The 11,072-nt window shown below is 42.0% G+C and overlaps 1 long non-coding RNA gene across 1 annotated transcript; it reads left to right on the plus strand.

The window, feature by feature from the left end:
• The first annotated feature begins 1,024 nt into the window (after nucleotides 1–1,024).
• On the plus strand, nucleotides 1,025–9,324 carry LOC123947226. Its single transcript, XR_006819725.1, has 4 exons — nucleotides 1,025–1,189; nucleotides 2,326–2,473; nucleotides 3,905–4,300; nucleotides 8,586–9,324. It is a non-coding gene; the product is annotated as an uncharacterized LOC123947226 (long non-coding RNA).
• The last annotated feature ends 1,748 nt before the right edge of the window (nucleotides 9,325–11,072 follow it).

Genomic DNA, 11,072 nt, shown 5'->3' on the forward strand with positions numbered 1-11,072 from the left:
TTTGATGACATTGAAAGAAAGACAGATTAAGGATGATCCTAAAGGATATGTGGGAATTAAATTCTGGTATTTCACAACAGGAACTCAAGGCTCATTTCTAAACTTAACAGAATCATAGCGCATGAAAATATGATTTAAAAACAGGTTAATGTCAGAGAAAGCAGACTGGGAGTGGGGTTTCAAGGACAAGAGGTAATAGGAGTTGGGGGTGGCTTTTCACAGGGAAGTCCTCCACATTGTGTGAATTTTGTTTTTTTATTTTTTATTGTTTTTTATTAGTCACCATACAGTACCTCATTAGTTTCTGATGTAGGGTTCCATGATTCATTGTTTTAAAATTTGACTTAAAAATAGGAAAAGAGAGAAGCAGAGATGTAGAGTAAATATGTAGAGGATAAAGTCCTTTCACATAATCCTCTAGCATTCCTATTTTAGGAGCTCCTAGAGGTACTATATTAAGAAAAAGCCAATGCACCCTCAGTAAAGGATGTTACATATTATTCATTCAGTTGCTGATACTTAGTTATGTTTAAAAATTAAGGGTTAAACATCTAACACATTAATTAAGTCTCTCATCCTTAGAGAAGGCTCTCTGGAATGGAAGTAGCAAATGTATTTGGTTTTTGTGTTTTACAAAACACAAAGCATAGCTTACCCATGTGTTTGATATACTGGTGGGTTCTGTGTGCTTCCATCTTATTTAAGATTGTTTCCTATCCATAATCATGAGTGAAATTAATGTGCGGGTTTTTTTTTGTTGTTGTTTGTTTTTTGTTTTTTTTTTTTTTTTTTGTTCTAAGTTTTCAGATCAGTGTTTCACCTGATTTAGGGAAACCAATCAGGTAAAGTTTCCATATGGAGAACTTACATGTGCCTTTAAGGGGACGGGGAACCGTAACACAGAGCAGATAAGCATCAACTCCCTTTTCGTGCCTTCTTGGGTTCCGCAATGAGGCTTATAAGGAAGGGCTCCCCGAGCTGTGGTGGTCACTAGGCTCTCACATTACTCCCAAGCACACAACAATGTCCTGGCAGGCTGGAGGCTGGTCATTCTCAGGATTTAGCACAGACTTCTCCTGGGGTGGGGGACCTTCAACTCTCCACAGGTGGTAGCCGGCCACAAAAGGATGGGCAGTCCCTTGCAGGGACTGCCCCCAGCCACACAATTTGGAATTTGCTGTTTCAGCTGGTGAGTTCTGTTTCTAAACTGTTTATTAATATGAATAATGAACTTCCATGGAATTTCTTCTATCAAACTACAGAAATATTTGTCCCCCCCCAAAAAGAAAACATTAAAATTTAAAACAATTTTTGTTCTTTTCTCTGACCTCCAAAACTTAGGTCGAGGTGTGTTTGGGGCGAGTTGGGATGTGAAGGAAGGGAATAGGTTTCACAGAACGATGACCTTCAGGGAAGTATGACTCTTTGTGACTACATTTTTTTTTTTTTTTTAACTGACACAGTGAGGCCAACATGCATTCCTAATGTCTAAATTTATGGAGTGTTACTGGATACCTACAGGGTCACCGTGGGAGAATTAAATCTTGAATTTTATTTACTTACAAACTACCTTCTTTCTTATGGATCTTTTTTTTTTTTTTTTTAAACGCAATGTATTTAACACTAGAAATGTGTCCCTGAGCTGGACAGTAAAGGAAAACGTATGTGCAGGTTTTTAAATAATACTAAGTCAACTTGCACTTTTCTACTTATTTACATTTTCAATTGAAGGTTAAACAGAGTAACAAATTATATGCAAAACGTGTGCCCGGGACAGTTACCTTTAGGTCATTTATAATTAGCATACATTTGAAATCTTCAGAGAGTATGTTGTCTGTGATTCAGGGCCTGGATCATTATTATTATTATTTTTAATCACCAGCTTATAAAAGGCTAACAGAGAAAGGAATAACAATCATAAGCTGAGCGCTGCAGATACGTTAGGAATTTGGTTGTTAATCTAATAAAACCCTTGAATTGTGGAGGTCAATCCTCTTATTACTTTTCATATAAAATGGTGTCAAAACAAGCGGGTAGTATGCCCTTCAAAATGCATTCGCCAGGCATTCCACATCAGAGTGGAAACTTTCGTGTTCTCGAGACCATGAAAGAAAAGGAAGCTGTCAGTTCCCATGTGTTCGAATATGAACCTGCCTGCAGTCACTGTGTATCCCGTAAACGCCGAGACGGGAAGTGTCAGGCTTCACATCGCTGTGATGATGGGAGGGAGGGAAGGAAATTCACACTGGAAAATGCAAATAAAGAATTTTTGACTGCTTTCTAACATGACACAGGCTCATTTTTTTTTCTTCTTTAAACTTGCAGTTTTCTGCACATGGAGGAGATAACCACGGATTGGGGAGCAGCAGTTACAATGCCTGCTGGCTTGCTACAGTTAAACGTTGAGAGGATAAGGCTTCTGGACAACTGTCACATATATCTGAGAGAGAAAGCAGAAGAGGACATTGTTTATGTAAGTGACTTAGCAAAAGCGGAAGAAAAAAGGGGAGAAAAAAAGACTGCCTATTTTGGAGTCAATAGAAAGACTATTAAATGCCCTATAACCCATAATTTTTGCATCTTTCCTTATAATGATAAAATTTTAAAAAGCTCATACCCAGACTGAGAACTCTGAAGAGTTATAAGATCATCTGAGACCAGCACAGCAAAAATTAGCAAAAATTATCCAAAATACTTTTGTAAGTGTTCAGTTCGTCAGTTAATCAAATTAACCTGACCTTGAAGGACTGAATGAAGCTCTACTTCAGAGGACGGACGGGGGGAGCCTCCTCTCCCAGCCAGACATCAGGGTGCGCTGTGTGGTAATTGGCCAGGGAATGTCTTTTTTCTTGTTTTTTTCCTCTTTTCTCCTCCTCCTCCTTCTTCCTCTTCTTTTTCTCCTCCTCCTCCTTCTCCTCCTTCTCCTCCTTCTTCTTCTTCCTCTTCTTTTCTTTTCGGTGGGGGGCTGGAGAGAGGGGGAGAGAGAAAATCTGAAACAGACTCCACACTCCGTGAAAAGCCCAAAGTAGGACTCAATCCTAAGACCCTCAGATCATGACCTGAACCAAATTCAGGAGTTGGACGCTTAACTCACGGAGCCACCCAGGCGCCCCGGCCGGGGAATCTCTGATGACCCTTCTAGGAGAGAGGCATTGTCCTCTTCTTTGCACTGGCCACAGTAATTTATCTCTTTCTTATGCCAGAGATCATTACCTATATGTTTTGGTTATGTTATGACTCTGGATTTTTTAAAAAATTATTTTAATTTCAGTATAGTTAACATACGTTGTTATATTCTCTCCCAGTGTACAGTAGAGTGACTCAACAATTCAATATATTACTCAGTGTTCATCAAGTTAACTGTACTCTTAATCCTCAATCCCTATTTCACCCATCCCCCACCCACCGACCAGCAGCGCGTTCTCTATAGTTAAGAGTCTGTTTCTTGATTTGTCTCTTTTCTCCTTTGCTCATTTGTTTTGCTCCTTGAGTTCCACATACGAATGAAATCATATGGTGTTTGTCTTTCTCTGGCTGGCTTATCTCACTTAGCAGTATACTCTGGAGCTCCATCCATGTTGTTGCAAAAGGCAAGATTTCATTCTTTTTATGGCTGAGTCATATTTCATTGTGTATATGTGTATATATACACCTTCTTTATTCATTTATCAGCTGATGGACACTTTGGCTATTTCCATAATTTGGCTATTGTAAGTAACACTGCGATGAACGTAGGGGTTCACATATCCTTTTGAATTAGTGTTTTCGTATTCTTTGGGTAAATACCCTGTGATGTGATTTCTGGATAATAAGGTAGTTCTATTTTTAACTTTTTGAGGAACCTCCATACTGTTTTCCCCATTTATTAAAATGATCATATGGTTCTTATTCTTTCTTTTATTAGTGTGATGTATCACATGGATTGGTTGAAGCGTCCTTGCATCCCAGGAATAAATCCCACTTGACTGTGGTGAATGACTTTGTAAAACGCACTGTTGGATTCGGTTTGCTGACTTAAGAATTTTAAACATGATTGGACTCAAAGTTATTTGTTCACATTGCCTCCTTGGTCCCCGCCACAGCTTCTGTGAGAGACAGAGGACTTCTTTGCATGTTCTGAGTACCCGCTCTGGGCCAGATGGACTCTCAAAATTTTTGTTGTTGTCGTTTTTTGCTTTATTTTCTTAACTTTCATTGTCTCCTCTGACCCACAAAATGAACTTGCAGTATGAGGAACGCAAGGCTTGGCCATCATGTTTCAGGCACATGGTATGAAGCTGTAGTCCCGCACCGATGTCTGGTGAGTCTCACTTTCCAGCCTTGGGGGTGGTGGGGGCAGGTCTGACCTTTCAGTGCAGGTGTCAGGGACTTTGGCGGAGAAAAGTCACTACAATTTCCTGTGAGTGAACACGGACCACCTTGTCACCTGCTTGGGGCATCTTCCTAGCCAGAGCTTCCACCTTCTCATAAGTATTGGCTTGATGGCATTTCTTCCTCTTCCTCATTTCCTCATTTCTCTTCTCTCCATCCCTCAGTGTGTCCCCCTGTGACTGGAAGCACCTGGAGAATGGGGAGACGGTGATGAAATCTGGGTGCTGCCATTTCTCTCTCATTTTTTCCCTTTGGCTCCTGTCTCCATGATCAGATCTGGCAATTCCCATAACTGTCTTGTTGGCACCTGGGACCCTGCTTTCCAGCCCTCAGCACAGATGTGATTTGTACCGATTTGTCTTTACGCTGATGGATGTCTCACTCACTACTGGACAGTGGCTCCCTGAGGCCCTGGCTACTGTCTGTCTTGCTGTGATACTTTACCAAGTACAACCGTGCGGGGACCATGGGCTTGTTGAACATGATAAATACGGATCATCTGAAAATGAAGGTTGCAAGCAGAGCTATGCCTATTTTCACAATATTTTCTATTTTATTTTATTCAATTCTTTCCCTATTTTTTCCCGTTAGCATTTCCAAAAATGTGTTCCATGATGAAGATGATTGCAGACATCTGTGACTTTTCCTAATTCCCTGGGGGTCCTTCCAGTGGCACACAATGAAGCATAATACTGGACGTTAGCTTGAGATAATGTTTTTTACCAAGTTTTATTGATTTATTTTGTTCCTTGGGAGTGGAAGCTGAATAATATCAATGACTCTTTGGCAACTACCAAGTGGCCATATGGGTTTTTTCTTCAACATATTAATATTGGATCTAAATACTGTACTTTGAAATATCAAATCAATAACTTATTTCTGGAATAAGCCATAGCTGGCTGCTGTGTTATTCTTCCAATACACGTTTATGTAGGCTTTGTTTCGATGCTCTCGTGTTCAGTTGGTCCATTTTGTCTGTAGTTTTCTTTTGCTCGTGTAAGAGCACTTCCCAACCTCAGTTTTGGTATCAGTTAATCTGGTTTCACAAGAAAAATAATTAGGTAGCACTAATTTCCCCCTGCCTTATGGAGGAGTTTCTAAAACCAGGGGGAATTTCCCTTTTCCTATAAGTTGGAGAACAAGTTGCCATTAAGCTGTCTGTGGTGGTTATATTTATTTATTTAATTTAAAGCTTTTATCTATCTCTCTATCTCTCTATCTATCTATTTATTTAACAGAGCGAGAGCAAGAGCGAGAGTGAGAGAGAGAGAGAGAGCGAGCGAGCGAGCACAATTGGGGGGACTAGTAGAGAGAGCTGGGGAAGCAGGCTCCCTGCTGTGACATGGGGCTCCATCCTAGGACCCTGAGATCATGACCTGAGCTGAAGGCAGGCACTTAACAGACTGAGCCACCCAGGCAACCTGTGATGGTTCTATTTAAAGAGACAACTCTTCACCTTCTCTCAGGATACTGGTCTGTTGACATGTCTCAAATCAATTGTAGCAACTGCTTTTTCCAGGAAGACCTAGGAAACCATTTACCTCATTGAGCTTTTTAAATTCATTGCACAGACTTGCATGGTGCCTTCTGTTACTGTGCCTTATAGCTTTTAGTTTGTCTGGTTCTGTTTCTTTTTCACTGTTATGTTTAATGTATAACTCCTCCCTGCCCAATCTCTTAATGGCAGACCAGCCTGCCAGCTCTGCCCTGCAGGTTGGATCAGGAGGATATAATCGCCCTGGAGCAGAGAAGAGGGTGGTGCACTCTAGAAAGATGGTCACTGGAGACTTCTTGGAGCAGACACCTGAAAGGAGTGGAGAAAGGAAGGTGGCTCAGGCAAGGGGCACAGTGTGCCAAGCCCTGGAAATGGGAAACAGGATGCCTGGGGTATAATGAGCCACTGGGAGAGGAGATGCTTCCATGAGGCTGAGAAGGTAGCCAGCGAAACTCTCCAGGGCCAACTTTGTTCATGATAATGGGTTTGCGTGTCTTTCTTTCCTTCTAGGTATAGGTAGAAGCCATTGATAGGAGGATTTTGGCTAGTTGCTCCTCTGGAAGCGATTCTGAACCAAGGAGAGGAGATAGAAGGTTCTTGCAATCACTCAGGTTGGGGATGCCGACAAGCTGGGCTAGGGTTGTTGTAGTGGGGATGGGGAGAAAGGTCTTGTTGTAGAAATATTTTAAAGATAAATATTCAGCTTGATGTTATGTGTGAGAATTAAGGAATACCCATGACATTTACTAAGATTCTGAAAGATGCAGCTATTTCAAAGTGGTAGTCAATCTTGGAGGCTCATCAGAACTCCTATAACAAAGTAGGGTCTAGAACTGGGCTTTCTAGTGCTTTTGAAATGGCAATGCTCCAGGTCCATCCTTTAAGGTTTCCTTTGAGACTGTCCTATAATTATCTTCTATTACTGTCTTCCGGTTGGCACTTCTGTGATCCCACGGTGCTTTGTACTGTCATCTGCTGAAGCCACCTTGCTTTTCTTCTGCTTTTCATAAGCGTATGGAGTGTATGTCTGTTACAGATCATTTAAAATAGGGGAAGTGTTTACCAGACAAAATTTTCTAGAGAAAAGAAAGGCTCCAGGTAATTGCTCCAGGTAATTTAAAGAATATCCCCAAAGATCCAATGCTAATTTTCATTTAATTTTGAGATAATTTATATAACTTTAAAGATAAGATGTGGTACTCAGATTTTGTGTGCACTAGACAAGGAGACATTCAAGAACAAATTTTGGAGAAAACAACAGAGAGCTCTTAACTTAGTGTTTTTCCAAGTAAGGACCTTAAAAACACAATGATAACATTTTCTTACACAGTTATTTGAAAAAAGGGATAATGTTGTAATACCTACAAAGGAGGAAGGGTATCATTTCTTTTTTTTTTTTTCATTTTATTTATTTTTTCAGCGTAACAGTATTCATTCTTTTTGCACAACACCCAGTGCTCCATGCAAAACGTGCCCTCCCCATTACCCACCACCTGTTCCCCCAACCTCCCACCCCTGACCCTTCAAAACCCTCAGGTTGTTTTTCAGAGTCCATAGTCTCTTATGGTTCGCCTCCCCTCCCCAATGTCCATAGCCCGCTCCCCCTCTCCCAATCCCACCTCCCCCCAGCAACCCCCAGTTTGTTTTGTGAGATTAAGAGTCATTTATGGTTTGTCTCCCTCCCAATCCCATCTTGTTTCATTGATTCTTCTTCTATCCCCCTACCCCCCCATGTTGCTTCTCCATGTCCTCATATCAGGGAGATCATATGATAGTTGTCTTTCTCCGATTGACTTATTTCACTAAGCATGATACGCTCTAGTTCCATCCACGTCGTCGCAAATGGCAAGATTTCATTTCTTTTGATGGCTGCATAGTATTCCATTGTGTATATATACCACATCTTCTTGATCCATTCATCTGTTGATGGACATCTAGGTTCTTTCCATAGTCTGGCTATTGTAGACATTGCTGCTATAAACATTCGGGTACACGTGCCCCTTCGGATCACTATGTTTGTATCTTTAGGGTAAATACCCAGTAGTGCAATTGCTGGGTCATAGGGTAGTTCTATTTTCAACATTTTGAGGAACCTCCATGCTGTTTTCCAGAGTGGTTGGACCAGCTTGCATTCCCACCAACAGTGGAGGAGGGTTCCCCTTTCTCCACATCCTCTCCAGCATCTGTCATTTCCTGACTTGTTAATTTTAGCCATTCTGACTGGTGTGAGGTGATATCTCATTGTGGTTTTGATTTGTATTTCCCTGATGCCGAGTGACGTGGAGCGCTTTTTCATGTGTCTGTTGGCCATCTGGATGTCTTCTTTGCAGAAATGTCTGTTCATGTCCTCTGCCCATTTCTTGATTGGATTGTTTGTTCTTTGGGTGTTGAGTTTGCTAAGTTCCTTATAGATTTTGGATACTAGCCCTAGGGTATCATTTCTGAAAATGGTTTTGTCTTTTGAGTTCAAGAAATGTAAATTTATTAAGAAACTCACGATGGTGTTCTCATTTTGCCCATTTCTCTCTTGATCTGTGAGTACAGCATCATAAGGCTGAACTAGACCAGGGGCAGAGTTGTGGGTGCCAGAGGGATGGAAGCTGGGGAAAAAACAATAAGGGATGGATCCTTTCCTCCCTACTTGGAGCTGCCATTTAGCTAATCCTAAAGATGGTAACTATTTACTTTTTAATTCTTTTTATTGTTACTTTACTTACAGAGTATCACGAGACCAAATTTTATTATAAAGGATTGTAAACAGAGACCTGGGTCTACTGATTTTTTTTATCTCTACAAATAATATTGAGATGCAAGTAAATGTCCTGTGTCTTGGAAGAAGAAGAAAAGGCTCCCATGGGAGCCTGAGAAAAGAGAGCTGGTAATGTGAAGGAGAGGTACATTAAAGCAGTGTCTATACTAGAGAACAAAAGTAGGTCCCTCATCCTGGGCAAAAGCCAAGTGTGTGGTTTCAAGGGGAGTGAGCCCAGTAGAGAGAGGTCACTGTGCACCAATGTGGCCCATGACTTGGAACATCTGGACATGAAGCATGTTCAGGAGATGGTGAGGGGTCATGTGGCTCTCCATCTTGTCCCATTCCATCTTCACAACATACTCTAGACTGAAAGTCCGTGTCTCCCCCAAATTCGTATTTTGAAACCTAACCCCTAGTGTGATGGTGTGAGGAGGTGAGGTCTTTGGGAGGTCATGTGACCTGAAGGCTGGAGCCTTCAGGATGGGGTTATGCTCTTATAAGAGAGTCCCCAGAGACTCCCATCTGCTGTCCTACCCTGTGGAGACACGACGAGAAGACACCATCCGTGAACCAGGAGACACTGAATCTGCTGGAGCCTGGATCTCGGACGTCTGATCTCCAGACCGTGAGGAATGAACTTCTGTTGCTTATAAGCCACCCAATCTGTGGTGTTCTGTAGAGCAGCCCAAATGAACTCTTTAGGAGAGTTATAATTATTCTCTAATCAATAAATAAATTTGGACTTTCCAACCAAGCTGAAGAGTATCTGTCAGAGATCCCTCCCAAAGCTTCACATTGTTTCTAAAATCAAGAGCACAGTGACACTGGCATCGAGCTCGCCCCCTGCTTCTACTGTCCCCTACTGTCCCCTGACAGTGAGAAGCCACCACCAGGCTCAGAACTGATGCTGAGCTCCTCCTGCCTCCGACTCCTCATTTCCAATAATGAATCTCTTTAGGACAACAAACTTCCAGGAAGCTTCTGATGCACAATGACCTCAAAAGCAGGCCATTTAAAAATGGTGTGGGGCTTTGAGACAGATCCTAACTGATGAACTCTACAGCCTAATCAGAGTTCCAGAATGCACAATCATTGTGGTGTGTGGGATGTCAAAATGCTGGTCACGCTACCTGGTCCAGAGAATAACCTTATTAGCCAGTAAGGGTTTAAGCTGCACTAATAGTTCCCAAATGCCAGGCCTGACCGTCAGTGCCCATTTGTGCATTTACTCTCCCCGCCCCACCCCCAATAATAACAAGGACGTTTTGTGTTACTGGAATTATCTGCAGTTCACATATAGGAGAGCTGAGGCTCAGAGGAATCATTAATATCCAGGATTTCAACTGGAAAGTTGAAGAGTTCATAGTCTTTTCAGTACATCTCCTGGTTTCATCAAAACTGTGTATCACCCACTGTGGCCATTTCAAGAGTTTGCCCCATTGGATGAGGAATCCGTAAGGGTCCTTATCAATCTTTCCTACTATCTTCCCAGCCACACTTACACTCAGCTTCATCCCCTGGGCAGCCACGTCCTACAGAGCAACCTGAGACAGCATTAGGTCTCAAACCTATGCAAGTTTCTACAGTTTCCCCCTACCCATTTTTTCCAAAGCCCTGTGCTGTACTCCTGTTCCATAAATTACCATCGTGCAGACCAACATCACATTCAGCAGGCATTTAGCTTTGATCACAGATATGCTGACACGATCAAATCTTTCAAAGTCCAGCTGCTTCCCTGCCAACAAAAGTGTGTTTGTTTCCGGGAAGTACAATCCCAGCCATCTCTTGGTCTAGCAGCGCGTGTGAAGTGAAAATGTAGTAATGTCCAGTCACTTTAAGGAAAGGGGTTAAGGGGCCCTTGGGTGGCTTAGTCAGTTAAGTGGCTGCCTTCAGCTTAGGTCATGATCCCAAGCTCCTGGGATCGAGCCCTGCATCAGGCTCCCTGCTCAGTGGGGAGCCTGCTTCTCTCTGTCCCTCTGCCTGCCGCTCTGTTACTCGTGCTATCTCTCTGTCAAATAAATAAACAAAATCTTAAAAAAAAAAAAAGAAAAAGAAAAGGGGTTAATCTTTTTATTTTTCCAGGTGAGTGACCTGTAATCCAGGTTTGTGTTACAGTTTCTGGAATGTATTCTCTTGTTTATCAGAAGTTAAGAGTCACTTGTTCCCTGTGGTTACTAAAGCTTTGGGGAACTTTCTGCCAAAAGCAGTAGTTAACACTGCATGCTAAACATGGTGAAACCAAGATCAATTACGCAGTCTCAAAGTGAATGTTCTGCTACTTTTACAAGATGAGGTTTTGGTAGTAATGTTGCCCCATCACATGGGGAGAGAGAGAGAGCAAGAACTGACCCATCATCCAATTTACAAATAAAAGGGCACCATCTGGACTCTGTCTAATGGTAAGAACCACTGCTGGGACAACTTTACTGTGCAAGTAAGTGAGACCAACTGGGC

The sequence above is a fragment of the Meles meles genome, chromosome 7, assembly GCF_922984935.1.
Source record: "Meles meles chromosome 7, mMelMel3.1 paternal haplotype, whole genome shotgun sequence".
Classification (NCBI taxonomy): domain Eukaryota; kingdom Metazoa; phylum Chordata; class Mammalia; order Carnivora; family Mustelidae; genus Meles; species Meles meles.